This window comes from Cebus imitator, unplaced genomic scaffold (genome assembly GCF_001604975.1).
Source record: "Cebus imitator isolate Cc_AM_T3 unplaced genomic scaffold, Cebus_imitator-1.0 Scaffold83, whole genome shotgun sequence".
Taxonomy (NCBI): domain Eukaryota; kingdom Metazoa; phylum Chordata; class Mammalia; order Primates; family Cebidae; genus Cebus; species Cebus imitator.
In genome coordinates, this window is record NW_016107398.1 from 3,364,777 (window position 1) to 3,386,555 (window position 21,779).

Consider the following 21,779-nt stretch of genomic DNA (forward strand, 5'->3'; position numbering starts at 1 on the left):
ATTGCTACTTTCCAAGGTAAAAGATGGGGTAAAAGGTAGCATCCTTCCTCAAAATCAGGAATGCAATTCTTGGGGGGAGGGTGGTGGAAAATCACAAAGTTTACCCAAGATGCCTCCTGCACTTGGCCTCTATCATAAGCAGGGCCAGATAATGGCAACAGTTGGCTTTGGTGCAGCATCTAAGGAAACCTAATGTGTTCTGTTTGGTTCAGAGACCATTACCATTGGAGCAGGATAGGCTTGTGGAACTGGTGGGGTTTTCTCTACTATTCCATGCTTGTGCTTGGGGTTATCCCAAGGGACATGGATGCACTCTAATACCAGGCAATGCTGCTAGTATCTTGAGAAAACTTCAATTCAGTGGCTCTCAGTATCCTAGAAGTTCCTAAGAAAGTCTTCTAGGAGCTGCAATTTGTTGGTAATTCTAAACTGCCAGCAAAGTCAATATTGTGCTTGGGGTGGATGATAAATCTGAAGAAACAGATTGCTCCATTGATTCAGAGATAAAACCTGGCTCTGAGTTCTGCTACCATAAAGCGTATTATCCAGAAAGGTGCTAGGCAAGGGGGTTATGAGAGAGAAGAAACGTGGCTGATGGAATATTGTTAACCATCAGCAGAGCCAAAGGTCTCCAGAAGGCATAGCATTATAGCCTTGAACTTTGCACTTATCTACCTTCTTGAATACACTCATGAATCCTTCATGCAACCCATGCTTAGCACTAAAGAGAGGATCAATGTCTTAGGTATAATATAATGCTGCTGAGCAGGATATGTACTTATTTCAAAATGAAGTCACTGTAATAATAATATGTAACAGTTATTGAGCAGGCATTATGAGCACATGTGACAGGCACTGAGTAACTGCTTTTTAAACATCATCTCTTCTAATTCCTGTAAAACTCAATGAGTTTGATATTGTTCCCCTGTTTGACAGATAAAGAAAACTTCGGCTCTTTGAGCTTAAATATCTTGCCCAAATTCAGTAAGCAAATAAACTGTAGAGCTGGTATTTGAACTAATGCTGTCAGACAGAACTAGAAGGTTATGCTGAAGGATTTTAAACCATGCAGCAAGACTGCAGAATATGGTTAGCAGGGAGAGCTGGGGTAACTCTTTCTAAAAACTGTAGTCATGGTCCTTAAGGAAATATCTCCAGTAGCTTTGCCATCAGCAAAGCATTATTTAGATAGATAGGGTCAATTGTACTTTTTAAGGTTCGTGCCAGGCTAACATGTTACAAAGAAAAATCAGTAAGAGATAGTGAAGCTGAGGTGCATGATTTATCTGTAACACAAGTCAGTTGTTGATCTGAGATAGAACTCACCTTCTTTCTCCTCATTGATCAGCCTCCACCCCTTCTGTCTGTGGGTAGGATGCACACATCTAATAGGATGGTTTCAATTCTATGTTTGCAATGTTTTGATTTAAATGTTGTGGGGAGAAATGAAACCAAACTAAAATTAAGATATGTTGAACTCATCTCTTCTTCACCATGTCTCCAGCTTTTCAGTTTTGGACAAAGAATGGATTACTTTGACAGGAGTTGTTCTTTTTACTGTGGTCTGTTATCTCAAAGTGTTTGTAAATTAATTTGCTGATGTTTCCTTAATGTACTGTCCCTGGGCCATGTACCAAATGAAATCACTTGTACGATAATAGGATTTTAGTTTTCTGGAGGCAGAAGCAGAACAATAAGGAAGAGCATTTGAGCAATCATTTGTAATTACATTTTAAACATTTATTTAAATAATTGTATATAAATTACATTGCTAGAACTCTAATGACAGGAATGGTCACTCCGTTCTGTAACTTGAAATTTGTTGCTTATTGATGTTTTATACTACCAGATACACTGAGCCTAGCACAGACATTTTATGTGCCCAGAGGATATAGCATTAGAAACAGCGTGAATATTCAAGCCAGCATTAGCCATTTCACTTTCAGAGATAAATTTAGGCTCAGTCTAATTCAGTTTTGTAATTTACATACTGTTCTGAGAGCTCAGAACACTCAGAATATGAAGACATAAAGTCATTTCATTTTTTTTTTTCTTATTTCATCACCTTTATTTGAATAATAGGCTGGGCTGAGTTTGGCCTTTTAGTTGCAGGAGAATGATAACAGATTTACACATGTTTACTGAATCATAACAACAAAACTTCTGTGGATAGTCAGATCAGCTTTAATGAATTATCCAGATGATTACTTGTATGTTTCAAAAAACTTTTACCCCTCCTTCACCCAAATTGCATGACCAGTGTTAATACACCAGAAATATCTGGAGTCGTTATAGAATCCATACTACTTTTTTTTCAACTTCACCATTTGCAATATCTTCTTAACAGTTTTTTAACTGTCTGATTATAACCTAGTATCTTTGGGGGGCAGGGTGGTGGAGTCTTTGAGTCAGACATAGGAGGCCAGGCTAGGCTTTGCTTCTATGTGGTAGATTTGTGACTATTGGCACTAATAAGGTCTATGATTTGATTGAATGTTTACTATATGCTAGGCACAGTGCCAGTCACTTTCTCTGAATTATTTCAATGATCCTTTGAGCCAGTGTTATTTCTATCCTTACTTTACAAATGAGATTTCTAGAGAGCTTATGTAATTTGCTTAAAGTCACACAAATAAGAAGTAGCAGAGCTGGAATTCAGACCACTTCCATCTGACTTCAAAACCCAAACCCTTAGCCACATCCCAGAATGTAAATTACTGAAGTCTTCTGGACTGTATTTTTCTCATCTGGACACTGAGGAGGCTGAGCCAGGTGATGGATACATAGTTATCAGCTCCGAATTTTTTGAGTTCTAATCCAGCCAAGCAAACAGATGTAGTAACTTATGTTTGCTATATATTTTAACCTAAAAGTGGCTAGAACCATCCTCCAAAATTGATATGAAAACATTTCAAATAGCTAAACAGCTTGCAAAAAGGTAATTGTCAAACTGATACCAGCTGTGAAGGCTTTTTAGCACTTTAACAACCCATGGGGGTATGTTTTAAGAACAATAAACTAAGTGGCTAAATGTGTTGCCCACGGAGGAGCTGAGACTCAAATCTAGAATTCCTGAGAATTTTCTCTGCATTTCAGGATCTGATGCATTCAGTATCTTAGGCTAACTGCTTGACAACAGGCAGACAATCTTTATGAAACTCGGAATCATTTTATGTTTTTTGGTCTTGATCTGTTAAATCAGAATGTCTTCCCTGAAGGTGCACTGGGGATCCAGAATTATAAGTTTCTTTGACTTTTGGTTCTCTAATCTGCCACCTGTCCTCCCTTGTATCACTTGTTAAAAGATTGTTAATTGGTCATAAATGCTGCAGACATTGCATTACGTTGGAAGTAAAAATGAGCAGACCTTTTAAAAAGATACATATAAGAAAGTCACATTTGCTTATGATACTCTTCTCATTTTCTAGTCTTTCCTCACTGTCACCTACACTATAGTACTTCATTAGACCTTGTTAAAAACAATTAGTGACCTGCCCAGCTGTAATGCTAATAATAGCCATTGATGTGTCTTAATGTGAACCCAGGAAAGTGACTTCGTTCTTCACTATTTAGTTAAAATGCAGTCTGGCTTTGTTCATAAGACTGAAGCATCTAAGCCAATGTAGGGAAGCAATAGCAACAATGACAACAATCAAGCCAATCGCCTGGCATTCTGATGATATGGCAATCAGCTGATTGACTGAACGTTCTGTTCTTAACTTGTTGCCATAGCGCTACTACTACACCTGCCGAATGCTGCAACCTAGAGGCTCTAGAAATGCAATCCCAGAACAGCAGCATCAGCATAACCTGGAAATTTGTTAGAAATGCAAATTCACTGCTCCTAGCCCAGATTTATTGAATTAGAAACTCTGGGGGTGGGACCCAGCAATTTGGTTTAACATATGCTCCCGATAATTCTGATGCTCACTAACATTTGAAAACTGCCATTACATCAATTAAACACTTTAAAAAGAAGTGCAAGTAATTGTCACAGGGATAACTCAAAGCTTCACCTAATTATTTGATTAAATTCTTCAAAAATATACCAAAGAAAATGCAGTTTGCCAATAGACCCTGAGAAAACTAGGTTCAGTGATGCTTTCTTGGTTTTCTATACATCAGTTTTTTTATTATTTCCTAACCTTTTGATATCAGTGAAAACTCTTATGTAAGCTGAATTTGCGTATTGAATTCAGGGATTGTGCACGTATAGTAGCAACTATTGTCTTTGCCTCAGTTCATTTGTGAATTAGCATGACGTATTCATTTCTTCTAAGATTACATACCCCCTGTGTTTTAAAATTCTTCATTCCCTTAACAAACCATAAGAACGCTAACTTAAGGCTCTCTTGGGTTAATAATCCACAGTGATGCCTGTGAAAATAGAGAATGCTTGGGAGTGATTTTATAGCTTTTCTTACTGATTCAGGAAAATCCTCTGGCTACAAAAAGTTGCAGGAAGCTTTTATAGCTCAGATGCCACTGGGTTGGAGGACAAACTAGAAAAGGCAAATTCTTGAACACATTTTAAATATTTAAGCTTAGAAAAAATTAAGATTTTATAGGAAAAAACATCAAATGTCTTGCTGTAGATTTATTTAACTAACAAATTATTCATTATTTTGTGAACTAAATGGTTTCAACATATAGAAATATTTGAGGGTGTGTATTAAGGATAAAATAAATTATGTTTAAGGATTAACTTTCTTTCTGGCCTGGTTTCCTGAGGTTGAATGAGTATTGAACTGGACTCAATTTGTTCTCTAAATTCATTCAATGCTTTCTTTAGGAAGCTGCTGCTTGTCCTTAGCTTTTAATGTAGATCTTGCCTCCTTTTTGTGATATGAGTGCCACCTAGAGTACACTCTAGGAACTCCTTTAAGCACTACCTTTAAACGATTACTGAAAAATGGCTTTGAAAATCCATCCTTCCTTAAACAAGTCAGAACCTCCGTAGCAATAGTATTTTAAAGGAGAAAACAAAGATCTTCACTTTCAGGAATATAACAAGGTCAAGTTTGCCAGTCAGAACGTTACCTAGATCTTTCATTTGCTTATCCGTTAAACAGTGTGTTAGGACGATGGCTATACCATATCATAGCCTATAGATGCAGTGTTATTTCTTTAAAGTGTAATTGGGCTACCAATTATTTTATGCCAATTTGATTAACCTAGTAGCACTAAATATCTTATCTATATTAGGCAGTTTAACTAAAAAATGATGAAAAATTTCTTATCTCCTCCTATTACCTTCAATTTTAAGTTTGGGTGTGTTTTGATATAAAATAGCATGAAATAAAATAGCATATTGGTATTTAACTTCTGAGCAGCCGCATAAGGAAGTAAACATAAGTATCCTATCTGGAATGTCTATTTTGGGTCTGAATAACGGTATTTTAGTGTCTGCAGGCTTTTCAATCACAGGGCAATTGGCACTGCTTTACCACGTTGAAGGGAGAATACCAATTTCTGGGATCACCAGTTTAGTTTTACAGATAAAATTTATATTATTAAATCCTATTTGCCACAATAAAATATGACCTTTCCCAATTATTTTATTTGTTTAGCTTATCCAACAAAAGTATTAACATATACATTAACAACGTCGAAAGTAGCCTACTTTAAGAGAAAATATGCAGAAGAAGAAGATTTACATCAAGATTACCATGGCTATTTTCCAAAAGTAAGGGTTTACTTATTATTATTTTTTAATTTTTATAAATGTTGTCAACAGTAAAAAGCCATAGTTTTTGTTTTTCTAAATATGGATTTAACGATCGTGTTTGCTTTCCAGCACCTGATATTGCCTGAGGACAGAACTTGCATTCTCAAACTTTCTCTGGAGAAGCTCAGGTTTCTTGAAGACCCAGAAACCTACTTAAGAAGGTCTGTGTTAATTAACAATTTGCTGAGGAAGATACATCTAGAGACGGAGAAAGAGAGCTATGAATACTTTAAAGAAGCTCCCTGTTGTAAGACTTCATATTCTGATACAAGAAAACGGCTGAAGTTTATGGTACAGGAATGCTGTTCTCAGTCTCTCTATTATGAAGAACTGCATTCATATCATATTGTGCCTTATGCTTCGGAGAATGCCATTTATGAAATGGGCTACACTAGCAGCCACTTGGAGCAAAATTCTCAGTTGCTTATTTATAAAATGAATTAAAGTAACTGTTAAGTTCATTGATACTTTGTTTCTAAATGCCTGAACTGTTTATAGTGAAGATGTTAATATAAGGCACTCATGATCAGTGCACTTGATATCAAAGATGAGATGCATGCTGAACTGGTTGGAGAGAACAATGGTTATATTACTCAGCAGTCCTTAGAATCATCAAATTGAATAGAAAAAATGTTCACATATTATAAAGCGGTGAATTAGTGCTTTAGAAGCAAAGATTTTTTTTTTTTTTTTTTGAAATATAAGATGTGTAGGAAGGGACCTACGTTAAACTATTATACAGATGAAAAATGTTCTTTTATGCCCCTATTTCCAAATTCTGCCACTCTTACTGGAAAGTAATGAGAGTAACAGGTTAAATTGATAAGGCCATGTCCCTGAGGATGCAGGGTGGGACACATTTGATTTTCTGTAAATGACATGAGGAAGGGTTGGTTCTTTCTGAAGTGCTTTGACTTTTCAAGCATTGTGCCAAATAATAGTTTGACACCATTCTCCTTTTACCATTAGTAGCAATTCAAGTTGGGGCAAACATACTGCAAATACACTGCTGAATGTAACAACCAGATTACTCCAAACTGATTCATTTTACTATTTTATGGGGAGGGCTTAGACTTTTCTCTTTAAAAGTGAAATTTAATAAAATAGCCTTGCAGAAAGGCTCATCTGTAAGTTCTACAGGTTGGTTAAATTTTGTGGTGGGCCTTTATTTAGGAGTTTAAATTTTATTTATTTAATTTTTTTTATAGGCTGTGGAGCTCAGGAAAAGGGTAGGCAGGTAAAATTTGTTTTTAGTGAGTTGATAATTTTTTTAGAAACCTTATCTGCAAAAATTAATGAGAACAACAAATTCCACATGATGTTATTTCTTCATCTAGCTAAGAGTACATTTAAGGCTGCCTGGATGAAACTTTGCACTGATTTTTGTATAGTAGTTGATCAGTCACTATTTGACAAATTGTTTCAGAATGAATATGGTGGTGAAGTTTAGATAAGTCACTATGTTCTGCAATTTGACAGATAATTATTTAACAAGTTGGATAGATTCATGAAATTGTTTGAAGTGGTTCATAATGTTCTTTCAGGTTTGAGACAGATGTCTTATTTCAGTGTCTGAAGTTTTGTCCTATGGAGCACATCGTTTAAAGAAGTGTCATGAACTGATAAAACAGAGTGGAAAAACTAGGTGCCAAAGGTGTATTTAAGAAGATACCAAAGATTCAAAGATGATAGGAAGACTATGGTAGTGAAGATAAGAGTCTAAAGTACGGATTGCACAGGACATAGAAGAACATTGTTAAAGGGGTTTGGAATGATTTGCTTACTAATGTGTTTTCAGAACACTTTATACATAATAATGATAATCAAGGGTACTGCTTTAAATGAAGATACTACAGACTTTTAGGAATCATAGGCCTTTGAAAAAAATCTATGTATGGTTACCTGTCAACAAAGTATCTTCCCTAGGTGGATGCCAACTTGTAACCAAGAAGACCTTCTTACTATTCAAGAGAAATTTTGTTTTAGTTTTGATTCAATGCCTGGTCCCTCTAATTAATCACTGGGGTGATTAATAGAATTCAGTTAGTATAAAGAATATTGGTTCCCTAATTAGCCTGGGTTGTTGAAGACCACATAGATATATTACTGATAAGACTGTGAGGCTTACATTTAATTACTCAATCACAATTAGAAAGAAATGCTTTTAAAGAAACTTAAAAAATTATAATTTAGGTTAACTTTTAAAGGCAATTTAGTATAAATGATGAGATAGCTTTGAAATACAGATTTAAATGTTTAAAAATTAATCTGAGGGAAAGATTTGGTACCAAAGTTTCAAAACTTTTATTTCACTGCTTATAAAATACTTTACAGAATACTTAAAAATAAGATTTTATTTGAAAAACTCCAAATTTGGTGGGATAATTAATTACACCATTATATAATTTTAAAGGTAGAATTAGCTTTCTAATACTTTAAAATATTTTCTCAAATGAACATTTGACTTACAATGTCTATAAGTAAAAGACATCAATACTGATAGATATGATTTAAAAAATGCCACATATCAAAATTTATTGAGAATTAAAATACATAAACTTTGGCACAGAGAAGAGAGGAAGAGGAAAAAACATCAAAAAGTGCAACATTGTAATATTTATTGTATTAAAAAAATCTTAAAGTGAGAACTCTTGATCAGTGAACAGTGACAGATATAAAAGCCTGTTTTATTTGATGACATCACTAACTGAGTTTTCTGATCTATACATTCATATGTTGAGAAGGAACTGTCTTAAAAAGCAGTGATTTTTTTTTTTTTTTAGTTTAGATTCTGGGATGCATGTGCAGAGCGTGCAGTCTTGCTACATAGGTATACACGTGCCATGGTGGTTTGCTGCACCCATCAACCCGTCATCTACACTAGGTATTTCTCCTAATGCTATCTCTCCCCAGTATAGTTGTTAATATGCTTTTTTAAAAAAGGTGTCTCTCTCAAAACAGGTAATTAAAAAAACATCTTATAGGGCATTTAATTATTTTTCCCGATAACTCATAGATAAGGGGTTAACTAATGTTATCTTGGAAAATTTATATGTAAACTGTGTAAACTTATCTGAGTTAAACAATGGACTACTGGGGTTTTACCATGGCAAACTGATATATAGGGAGACCCATATACAGGGTTGCTTTGCTGACTACCCAGCATGGTCTATTATAGGAGATGCAAAAGGTGGAAGACCACTGACAACTTTTTTTTTATTTTTTAACCTGGACATCCTTTATCTGGTGACAAGAGCCATCCTTATGATAAGGAAGATGAGATAGAAAATGGAGAGCCTTTGGTAATGTTGATTTTTCTTGTGGAAATGTTGATTTTTTTGTGGGTGCCCAGCTAGCCTAAAGGTCAAGTAAAGAAGAACACAAAAATGGTAGAAGAGGAAAAATGAAGGAAAGAGGAAAAAGGGTAGGGCCAGAGAAAGAAAAAGTAGGATTAGTAAGTGAAAGAAAAAGTTGTTTCATTGTGGGTGTGTGGGGGGGTGTTCTTGCTCGCTATATTCAATTTTGCTTTCCTGTGTCTGCTCTACACAGAACACCTGATCTCAGCAATGTATGGATCCTTTCTTTCATTCACCTGTGATTCTTAAGACTAGATTCTTTTCAGCATATCTACTATTTGCAACATGGCACTACTGTAAAATATCCCTGAAACTGAGCTCTTTAGGTGGATAAACAAAGGAAAAATGGAAAATAATTAAGATGAGGGAAAGACTAAAGCATAAGCCTGTGTATAAATGAATAAGCTTAAATGCAACATCTGGTTTCAATGTAACACCCAAGATTTAACAAACTCAGTACTAGGAGACTTGAAAATAAGTGCAATTTACCACCATTTATCGAGCGGCTATTGTGAGCCAGGCACTGTGCTAGGACTGGGGATACATAAGTGAATGATGTACGGTCCCAGAACTCAAGATTGTTTGGTTTTGTTTTACCAAATCCAAATGCAGTACCTGCATTTCCCTTTTCCAAACTGAGATGGTTATCAAACATGTCTTTCAAAAAGTGTTTGCGGGTGAGAAGATGCACAAGGTGAAGGAAGGTTTCCTGGATCCAGATCTTAGAAGGAAAGAAGAGGATACATTTTGCTTTACAGCATATTTGTTGTTGGCAAAAAGCCACTGTTGCCTAGGGGAAGTGTGGCTGGCCTTAGCGCATCCCTGGGGCATATCTGTGGGTATGGTAGGGAGACAAATCAAGTAGGGAACAATTCCTTCTCCCCTTACCTCTCTGGCATCCATGTTCCTTTATGGGACAAATTGGGTTAATATTAAGTTAAGGAGAGCGTTATAGGAGAAAGAGAATCAATACATAGCCTGAGAGTTGTGTATGTTGTGTGCCAGGGCAGAGGGGCAACTTTCTTTAATTTGCCTCGCGCTGGTGAATTGCTTGAATGAACTTCGGTTATTTCTTAACACCAGGTACCAGAGCCATCTTCCTTCCCTCCCTCTGGTTTCCTCTTTAAATCACAGCCTGACCCCGGTCTTTATAGTGCATTTCAAGTGGAAGTTACAGTTCTATTCTTCACCCACACCTTGCTCCCTTGCATTGATACTTAGAGGAAAGTAACACTTTGCAGTACTGGCTGAACTTTTGTGGGAAAGTTTCTGGAGTGTATCAAATAAGAATTCATCATAGTAACATGGTTATTACTGGCTGTAAAAAATTCTGTTTGAAACTATTGTACTTAGTCATTAAATAATTGTTTACTAAGGCAATCTACATGTTTCTAGAAATCGGTGTAACAGTTAACAGTTTTATATGTCTCATAAAAGAAACTACTTAGGTTGGAAACAATGGAATGTTGTGTATAATTAATTCAATCAGGTCATGTAACATATGGCATTTTAACTTATATGTTCTCTTTCTTAACCTTCATTACTATACAGCAGCAACAAGATAAACTTCAGGTTTTTTGTTTCTTTATTAAGTGGACCACGTATAAAAGTTGTTACATTCCTGGTTGAATATTATGGACAATATTTCCCTATTAAAGTAGTTTTGTATCTCTCAAGGATTATCCTTTAGGGTTGGGTGGATTAGAAACATTACATTAGTGCTTCTTGAGCATACAAGTCACTAGGGATCAAGCGAAGATACAGATTCCTTTTAGTAGGTTTGTGATGGGGAATGAGGATCTTCATCTCTCAAATCTCCCTGGTGATGTGGATGCTGCCAATCCATGGATCACACTTTGAGTTGGGAGATTCTACATCACTTGAGAAATATGAATACTGAAGCCTACACTCTTAAACTTTCAAAGACCCTGTGTTCATGTCTGTGTTCTGTAGAAATATTTTTCTTTAAAGAAATAAAATGCATAAAGTAAAATCAGAAAACCATAACACTGGTTTTCTAAATTTGCCACAAATACTATAATACTCTACAGAATAAAATGCGAAGAAAATTATTCCTTTTACAAGTTTCTCTATTCCAAGTGCAGGAAAGGAACATGGGTAGAGTCATGTACCATTCTTATCAGTCAGGAGATGACACATGGTAAATTTATCTTCTTGATTTTCCCCGTGATTATACTCACATAAGGAAGCACCATTTGGTAACAAAGATGAAATTCTGTTCATAGGTAACAAGAATTTAACAATTTCTTGCTTGGCAAAATCTGAGGCAACCTTACCAAAACATTCTACATTAAATTCAGAATTTTGGGTAACTGCATAAGCTGAAGATTTTGGAAAGCCTAAGTTGAAAATGGCGCCTGGATCTGTATCTTCTTGTCTTGAATTCTCTTTGCGAGCTTTATTCTGTGAGAGATCCTTCCCCTGCAGTGAATTTTCTATTCTTCCTCAGTTGCTGGGGTCTCAGTAAGGGGTGGAGGATTGCTGTAAATGAGAGTCACATAAATTGTCTAATTTGAGCATGCCAAGTGATTTTTGTCAGGCTCTTTCGGTCACACAATTTTGGTATAGCTATTGTGAAATATAGTGTCATAAATTTGTCATAAACCATTAATGAAGGAAGAGAAGTAGGAATGTATTTCTGTGGGAATGCACTCAAATATCAAGCAGATGGTGTTCTACAACATTTATTTGGGAAAATGTGTATCTGTTACATAATCTAAAATATGTCTTTTTCACATTTAAAAATATTTGGGTCATGATTTAGTTTTTATTGGATTGTTTTTTAAATGGAGAGGAAGAAGAAAGGTAATTGTATTTTAAAACATTTGACATGTTACTAATAAAATTTTATTTCTGGTGAAATATAGGTGCCTTCGTTAAGTAGGGGAAGTGGGATCATGAACACCTGGCAGATGCTGTATGTGCCTTAATTCCAGAGGCATCATTTTAAAGTCATATGCTTATATTTCTTTCAGCAGTTTGTTTTCAGGACAGTTTGTCTAAGGATTTGGAAGATATTCCCAGTCTCCTGGTACAATTTCTTCACTGAGTGAACCTGAAATGGTTTTTAGATAGTGCAAATCATTAAAAAAACACAACAGAACTGACTTCATTTAGACATTATTTAAACATCATAACTATAAATCTCAGTGTGGAAGATAGCTTATCTACCCATTGAACAACAGTGGCTGTACACATCATTCTTCCTGGATTCATTAGGTGAATTGGGCATTAGATGAATTTGGATTCATTAAGTGAACTGGCATGCACCAGGGAGATAGTGTCCCCCTCTTTCTAGCAGGAGCTAGTTTTTGTTATCAGCTTTGCAAACTGATGATCATGAAGGCCCCTACAAAACACTGACTTACATGGGGCACCAGTGCCCATGTAGGTGTTTCAAAGCAAATAACCTTTTTTTGTGTGTGTATATCCAGTGTTTCAGTCTGTTCTCCCACTGCTAATAAAGACATACCTGAGACTGGGTAATTTATAAAGGAAAGAAGTTTAATGGACTCACAGTTCCACATGGCAGGCGAGGCTTCACAATCATGGAAGAAGGCAAATAAGGAGCAAAGTCATGTTTTACATGGCAGCAGGCAAGAGAGCTTGTGCAGGGGAAATCCCATTAATAAAACCACCAAATTGCATGAGATGTATTCACTACCATAAGAACAGTATGGGGGAAACCTCCCCCATGATTCCATCATCTCCACCTGGCCCTGCTCTTGACATGTGGGGATTATTACAATTCAAGTTGAGATTTAGGTGGAAATATGGCCAAACCATTCTGCTCCTGGCCCTTCCCAAATCTCATATCCTCACATTGCAAAACCAATCATGCCTTCCCAACAGTCCCCCAAAGTTTTAACTCATTTCAGCACTAACTCAAAAGTCTACAGTCAAAAGTCTCACTTGAGACAAGTCTCTTCTGTCTATGAGCCTGTAAATCAAAAGCAGATTAGGTACTTCCTAACACAAGGGGGGTACAGGTACTGGGTAAACATAGCCATTCCAAATGGGAGAAATTGGCCAAAACCAGGGGGCTACAGGCTCCATGCAAGTCCAAAATCCAGCAGGTTAAAATTAAACTCCAAAATGATCTCCTTTGACTCCATGTCTCACATCCATGTCGTGATGATGCAGCAGTTGGATTCCTATGGTCTTGGACAGCTCCCTCATGTGGCTTTGCAGGGTACAGCACCCTCCTGGCTGCTTTCATGGGCTGTCGTTGAGTGTATGTGCTCTTGCAGGCACAGGATGTAAGCTGTTGGTGGATCTACTATTCTGAGTTCTGAAGGACAGCAGCCTTCTTCTCACAGTGCCACTAGGCAGTGCCCCAGTGGGAACGAACTCTGTGTAGGGGCTCCAACCCCACATTTCCCTTCTGCACTGCCCTAGCAGAGGTTCTCCATGAGGGCTTTGCCCCTGCGGCAGATTTCTGCCTGAGCTTCCAGGAGTTTCCACATGTCCTCTGAAATCTAGGCAGAGATTACCAAACCTCAGTTGTTGACTACTGTGCACCCACAGGCCCAACACCATGTGAAAATTGCCAAGGCTTGGGGCTTGCACCCTCTGAATCGATGACATATGCTCTATGTTGGCCCCTTTTAGCCATGGCTGGGTTGCAGAGCACTAACTCCCAAAACTGCACATAGCAGCAAGGTCCTGGGCTCAGCCCACAAAACCATTTTTTCTTCCTAGTCCTCCAGGCTTGTGATGGGAGGGGCTGCTGTGAAGACCCCTGGCATGCCCTGGTGGCATTTTCTTCACTGTTTTGGCAATTAACATTTGGCTCCTCATTACTTATGCAACTTTCTGCAGCCAGCTTGAATTGTTCCTCAGAAAATGTTTTTTTTTTTTTCTATCACCTCATCAGGCTGCAAATTGTCTAAACTCTTATGCTCTGCTTCCCTTTTAAACATAAGTTCCAATTCCAAACCATATCTCTGTGAATACATAAAACTGAATGCTTTTAAGAGCACCGAAGTCACCTCTTGATCACTTTGCTGCTTAGAAAATGTCTTTTGCCAGATGCCCTACATCATCTCTCTCAAGTTCAAAGTTCCATAAATATCTAGGGCAGGGGCAAAATGCTGTCTGCCTTTTTACTAAAACATAGCAAAAGTCACCATTATTCCAGTTCCTGACAAATTCCTTATCTCCATCTGAGACTACTTCAGCTTGGACCTTACTGTCCATATCACTATCATTTTGTTCAAAGTCATTCAACAAGTCTCTAGGAAATTCCAAACTTTTTCACATTTTCCTGTCTTCTTCTGACCCCTTCAAACTGTTCCAACATCTGCCTGTTACCCAGTTCCAAATCTGCTTCCACATTTTCAGGTATCTTTACAGCAGTGCCCCACCTCCCAGTACCAATTTACTGTATTATTCCATTCTCACACTACTATACTAAGACTGGGTAATTTATAAAGGAAAGAGGTTTAATGGATTCATGGTTCCACATGGATGAGGTGTCCTCACAATCATGGTAGAAGGCAAAGGAGAAGCAAAGACACATCTTACTTGGTGGCAGGCAAGAGAGCTTGTGCAGGGGAACTCTCATTTATAAAACCATCAAATCTTGTGAGACTTATTCACTATTAGGAGAACAGTATGGGGGAAACCAACCCCATGATTTAGTTATCTCCATCTGGCCCTGCACTTGACATGTGGGGATTACTAAAATTCAAGGTGAGATTTGGGTGGAGACATAGAGCCAAACCATATCATCAAACAAGAAAAAGGCTTGATTAAAATGTACAGTTATTTGAACAACCCAGTTATTTCAGTTTATATGTACAACTGACTCATATAAGAGACCATCATGTATTGGTTAGTAGAAACTTAAACACATATGAACAGACACATCCAAGACAGTAACATAAAGAGCTGGTCAATATTTTCTGGCAGTAAGAAATCAGTCATATATATTACATTATATAGGCGCCTTCGATAGTGCTTAGAGCGTATTTGGTAATAATAATTGGCACTGTCCAAGTGACTCTTAGTTTATTTTTTTTAACAAATAAATGTGTTTTTCACCCCTTTTGTGTTCTACTTTTAAGTTTAAAAGTAGGTTGATATAATTTTCTTTCCTACTGAAATTTGTAAGCTGGGTATGGTGGCTCATGTCTGTAATCCTAACATTTTGGGAGGCTGAGGCAAGAGGACAGCTTGAGCCCAGGAGTTCAAGACCAGCCTAGGTAACATAGCGAGATCCTGTCTCAACAATTTTTAAAAACACAAACATTAGCCAGGTGTGGCAGCACATGCCGGTGGTCCCAGTGACTTTGGGGGCTGAGGTGGGAGGCTCATTTGAGCCTAGGAGACTGAGGCTGCAGTGAGCCATGATGACACTGTTGCACTCCAGCCTGGGTCTCAAAAAATAATAATAAAGAAAAAAAATGTATGGATCACACACACAAACAGAGTGAGGGCAAGAGTGGGAGCAAGAGAGAAACCATCGAGTCCAGGTGAATGGGCTTCTTTATTACTTATTAAGAAGTAAAAGAAAGGGTGACTACCTCAAGGTGCCTCTTTCAATAACCTTGGAATCTGCATGAGAATTTCAAGCCACATTGAGAAGCTTAAATATAGTGGAATTGGTGAGTTGATAGTAGTAATGCCACCAAGTTTTAACCTCAAAATGAAGATCCACTACACAAAAGGATTTCTGTTTTCATTTCCCCGCACTACTCTCCAACCTTATTGTAGCCTGTTTCTGGCGCACTGCTTCTATTTCAGACCTGCTTGCTGTCACTGAAATTGAATAGTCACGGTAAACTCTACCAGGACAAATCTTTAAAAGGCTTTGGTTAAACCACCCCAGTCGTTTCTTCATATTGTAGTAGTTTTCTTACAATTCTTCCATGTGTTCCATTCAGTGAGAATCACTCCCAAACATTTACTTACCTGAAAGCTATTCATACTATTGTCCCATGGATTTTATAATTAGAAATGTTTACAAACAGTTCTATGTAAACTGAAGTTATACAGAATTATTACTCCCCTCCATATAAAAGAAGATATATTAAATTATTACTAGTTCATACATACAAGTAGAATACAGCATCACTTTGATAAATTATGGTCATAGTATTTATACAGTTTATGAAGAAGTCAAATACAGAAGTTTTATCTATGTGTCTCATATTCTTCCTGCCTTTCTTTTGATCAGTTTGTGAAGAAAAAGGGTACAATTCTTTAATTATCTAATTAAAATACTTCATGCTCACTTAACCTCATTGGCAGGAGGAAAGGCTGGATGTCTTTCTCCCAGGAAAGCTTACCCCAAGGTGCTCCAGGGCCATGCCATGTCCACTGGTCACCAGCCAGCTGCAGCGTGTCAGGAGAGAGCAGGACTGCTTAAGGTGTCTAATCTTGCCAACTAGAGGCTGCTGGGGCTCAAGTGTCAACGTGATGTCACCATGGAAACCAAGCCCTTCCAGGGCAGACCTTACTACTTGTGGTTACTGTGAATAGGGAAACTGTCTTCTTACAATGGAACCTTATCCTGATTGCCCTATTTTTATAAAACACGCGTAGACTAAACTTTTCATGTCAAGGAAATTATCTCTGTTGATACTAAATAATTAAGAGACCCAAATAAACTAGAAACTGTTCTGTTTAGCTTTCAAAATGAGCCAACTACAAAAACTCTTCACTCTGTTGTAGTTGATAGGCCATTAGGAACTGGGGAAAACAAACAAACAAACCCTAAAACACTAAGTAGTTCACTGTCTCTGGTTTGTATTATGTCCGCTTTCCCGGATCCTTCCATCAATGAATGGAATGGAATTGATGTAGTCAGCACTGATGGAGAGAGCTTTCTGCCTGGGGATAAGAAGCAGTCAGGTTGTGGGGAGGCAGAATCATGGAGGGAACCTGGACAGTGGGAACAGATGCATCAGGGACTTAAATATTTGTTCCTATATTTAGAGGAAAAGAACCCTAGGTGTGGGCCCAAAACTTCGACGGTGTTGTTTTTTCGTCTTTGAATTTGCTCTAAGGGTGTGAGTGTCTTTCAGACAGATGGCTGAAATGATTGCTACTTTTACTTGCATATTGCACAATAAATTTAGTTTCATGGATTTGGTTTTATCTGAAGAAACTTATATTATTTTTACATACCACTGGCCTACTGATTTACAAACTTGTATCCTATTACCCAGGAACAAAGACCAAGCAATTGTTCTGGTTATAGAGTTAGACGTCATCTGGGAGAGAATAAGGGATATCCTCAACCAAAAACAAGATTATAGTATTGGAAAAATACTCCTGGAGATGGTGAGGATGCACCCACTTATACCTGAGTTATAATATAACACACTTTGGTCATGGTACCAGGCTTCTCTCTCCTATACAGCACTTTCTAAAACAAAGCTGCCTGAAAACACATCTCTAAAAGAGAGTTTGTAGGCTGGCTTTTGAGTTTTAACCTTAACTTCCCATTTAAGCTCATAGAAAAGAAAGGAAAAAAACATGACATTAAATCTCCCTGCCTTTCTGGGTACTTATTGTTGCCTGAGTGTTGGAAAGCTCTTTTGAAAAGTTGGTTTTCTGTACTTTTGCCTTTCTTCACCAATGGGTCTCAGAGATTGGCTTCTCTTAGGTATCTATTTGTAGATTCAAGGAACCAGTTGACTGTTGCCTGGGATACTGAGATTTTAAAGATGCATCCTGGCTCAAAACAGGCTAAAAATTTGAAGGTATAAGAAAAATATACACAAAACTCTAAATCAAAATAGATTTGCCTAAATTGCATGAGAAATACAGGATTGTGCAATAAAGTAAAGAGATTCTATTTGGTTGGGAAAAAACAGGCAAATGTTAATGAAAAAGTGAGTTCGACAACAACTTTGAAGAAGGAGTACAATTTTAATAGACAGGGGAGTCAGCAACCAAAGGGAAAGAGTTGGGGAAGTAGGGGAATGATGGGAGAATAATCTGTATTCTGGATTAGTTGAAGGACAGAATGTCAGAGAGGGGCAATGAAAAGTGATGCCAAAAAATAATTAGGGCACCTTTTGTGGAAGGCTTTGAACACCAGTGTGAGGCATCTGAATCCTCTTTGGTAGGTCATCGAGAGGCATTGACGGTGTTTTTGATAGCACTTTGGAAAGGTTGGTTTTAGATGTGTCAAATAGAAATGGCAAAACAGTTATGACAGACATTACAGAGACACACTGAATGCTTGGAGATGGAGGGTGAAGGAACAAGAGTGAAGAGTCTCTTTTCAGATGTAGATAGACCTTCATCGTGTATGTAACAAAGAACTGGGAATTGTCTGCGTCTTTGATCCAGTAATATTGTAACAACTGGCCACTTGAACTGTTGCTGGTCTAAACTGAAATGTACTGTAAGTGTAAAATATACTCTGGATTTGTAAGATTTTTATATTAAAGAATGTAAATATAATTGCTTAGCATGTTGAAATGCTACTATTTAGTAGATACTGCATTACACAAAATATATTTAAAATGAATTTAAACTGTTTCTTTAAAAATCTTTAGTGTGGCTACTAGAAAATTTAAAATTATGTATGTGGCTCATATTCTATTTCTATTGGATGGTGCTCATTTAGATTTTAGACAAATGGAACAATGGTGGACCATTAGCAGACAAAGGAAAAGGAGGAACAGGAGGTAAGGAGAGATATCATCCACTTAGTGTTTCATGTTTTAGCTTGGAGTGAAACATTCAAGTGGAATGTCAATAAAACAGCTGAAAATACAAATCTGGGAATAGGCAGGAATTGAGTGGGAGAAGCAGTTAGAAAGCCAGTTGCTAAATCTTCTAGAACTACTAGTAATTACTCAAAAATATGATACAATTGTGAGTCTCTGACAAATAATTTCTTTGGCATACTCCTTAAAATTCCATATGGTGTATGTGGACCTCCTTGACCTTCCCTATGGGCCTTTCTCCTTACAAAATTCTCTCTAGTTTCCAGTGCCCATAGATACAGGTGACTTAGAAGGTGCTGAAGACTTGGTATGGAGTGGGAGCTGAGGGTGTGGGATGCAAGCTGCTACCACAATTGTGAACAGACGGGTCCCTGGGGGCTAGGGATGTGTGAATATTGGCACTCAGAGCAACCACCATGTTTGTTTTGCAATAATCAGGAGGGAATGACAGAAGCAGTCTTTGCTTTTCACGATTTTATAATCTGATTTGTGGACATAAAACACCATCAGACAGTGGGTTATTTCTTTTTTGATCCCAGTGTCTAGAACAATATGACCAGCAATTTAAACACTCCATGCAGTTTTGGTCCAATTCTAACATCGTTTTTTTCCATTAAGTATCTTGTACGCTTCCAACTGGATATACTCTGTTTTTCATGTCAGCCCTTACAGCATTGTGTATCTCTTTCTTTCTTTTTCATTGTCTGCCTTGTGTTGAATTATTTCCTTACATATCTCTCTTCTCCCCTAGACTGTATGGCCCTGGGATATGAAGACCACATATTTATCTTGAACTTTCCTGATAATTTGTCTTTACTTCATTCAGCCAGTGCTTTGCTGAATGAATAAAAATTAAAATAGTTACCATTTGTTCAGCATTTACTATAGGTGAGGCTTTGCAAGTATTTAATTTACTTCTCACCAACCATAAAAGTTACATTTTATTATTTTCTAATTTATCATTAAAGAAACTGAGGTACAAAGAATTTAAGAAACCAGTCCAGTGCTGTCCCGCTGGGTCAGTGGTAGAGCCAAAAGTAGAACTCCCGTGGCCTGACTGCAGAGCCTTCACTGTGAGAGAGCGTATTTTTGTGCTTAGGAAATTGGTTTTGGAGTAAGAAGCGTCCAATTTCAAGCCTAATACCACTACTGACAGCTGTAGGACTTTGGAAAAGTTCTTGTATAAGCTTTTTTAACCCTTTTTCTGTTTTCCCTGAGATGACTCACCAGCGGCTGCAGCCTCCACTCCAAGGTAAGTTTGCCACAATGTATCTCGCTTTTATTGCTGTTTTCACATTGCTCTTGTACATAGACTTTGGAAACAAGAGACATCATTCTACTTATAACATTCTGTTTTTAGTAGTGGTATTTCCATTTACGAAAACGTAATAATTCTCCATCGCTGAAAATCTCAAATCCTAGAAAACATAGAACTCCGATACTTGACGTTAACATCATTCTCAAGTGGTTGTTGACCAAAGATTCATTTGATGAATTCAATTTTTCTGAAATGGATGATTCTGATGTTACTTCTGTTTAGAAATAACTCCAAGAACAGTTTTTATATTTTATTTTCACATTGAAAATCAGTCAGATTTGCTTTAGTCTCAAAGAACATGTTTATGTAAAATTAAATGAGCGCTGGCAGCGAGCTGCACTTTTTTTCTAAGTGGAAAAAACATTAAACTTTGGTTTCCTCATCTCTAAAACAGGGGAGACAATTTCACCTAATGCTTAGGTTTATGAAGAGAAGCACAAATTGTTGCATGTGCAGCACGCAATACCATGGCCAGGTTAAGAATCAAACTCAGAGAATTTTAGCTGACTAAAATAAATAACAATGCAAGATTAAAATGTCAATCCATTAATCTGATTAAGTAAATTTCTGCTACTGACTTAGAAATAATGAGAAATTTTTAGTTTTCCAGTTTTTCTATGTTCCACGCTCATTCAAAAATGGCCCAGTATAAAATGGTTCCAGACAAGTAATTCTCATGCTTCTCATGAGACTTCTCAAAGCATGAGGTATTTATTCTTTATAAAAGATACTCTGTTCAAAGCCAACGTGTATGTATTAATTAGATGTGGGAGACTTTAAAATAAGTGTAGATATAGTATTTTTTTCCTTCCAAGAACATGCTAAGGAAACCGAACGTATATCCACATACACACCACAAATGAACCGGGAGTGAATGATGCAGGGGCATAATGGAAAGCAATGGCAGGATGTTCTCACTGTGCATTTTCCAGGCCATGTTCCTATTAGCTAAGTGATTCTCACAACACAGCCACAATACAGCCTTCCCAAGCACAAACTGTTTTTCCAACAAAGAACTCCAATCACGGACAGAGTCTGACTCAACACTTGCCAGAAGCCTGAGTAAGGGCCCTTCCCCAGGCTTGGCAGTGTTTTCAAACACACTCAAGGGCCAGATGGCTATTGGTCTGATTCACAGGAATGTGATGTAGTCACCAATAATGTGTCCAATTTTTAATTCCCACGCAGATAGTTCATCTTGAGAGGAAACTAAACATAGCTAGATAAGATGGCAGTGAACCAGAACTTCAAAGCTGTGTGTTACTGAGAGGTTGCAGTCTGAACTAGTTGTAGAGAAGTTTCTTCTGTAGCCTTTTGAATAACAGATTTGTAGCATGTGATAGCCAGATAGAATGTTGGAGGCCATCTCATGTAGCATTCTCCTTTTATAGAGAGAACAGAACCCAGGAGGCTATGTGATTCCAGATTGAAATCTGGCTTAGAAGCCAGAAATCTCAACTCCTTACCAGTTCTGAACACTTTTTAGTAATTACAATAACCTATTTAGCTGTTGTCTCAGTAGGCTTATACATAATTATTAACAAATTCTAGAGAATGAAGGAGTTAAGCTTCAATATTATTGTAGTCATGTTTCACAGCCCTGTTATTCTTTGTTGCCGTAACTGATTTTGTCTGTCCCCTCCTCTACTCTGTGACATCCCCAGGAG

General features: G+C 37.3%; 2 long non-coding RNA genes across 4 annotated transcripts in view; one reads left to right on the top strand and one right to left on the bottom strand.

The window, feature by feature from the left end:
• LOC119472046 overlaps positions 1-8,748 on the top strand; it is a 13,729-nt gene extending 4,981 nt beyond the window's left edge. For all 3 annotated transcript variants that reach the window (XR_005201151.1, XR_005201152.1, XR_005201153.1), the window contains exons 3-4: positions 5,571-5,686; positions 5,798-8,748. This is a non-coding gene — a long non-coding RNA (uncharacterized LOC119472046). The remainder of the gene's footprint in view (positions 1-5,570; positions 5,687-5,797) is intronic.
• A 2,750-nt stretch (positions 8,749-11,498) lies between these two features.
• LOC119472047 lies at positions 11,499-16,487 on the bottom strand. The gene is made up of 2 exons (XR_005201154.1): positions 16,398-16,487; positions 11,499-12,160 (listed from the first exon to the last, which is right to left on the bottom strand). It is a non-coding gene; the product is annotated as an uncharacterized LOC119472047 (long non-coding RNA).
• Positions 16,488-21,779: the final 5,292 nt, after the last annotated feature.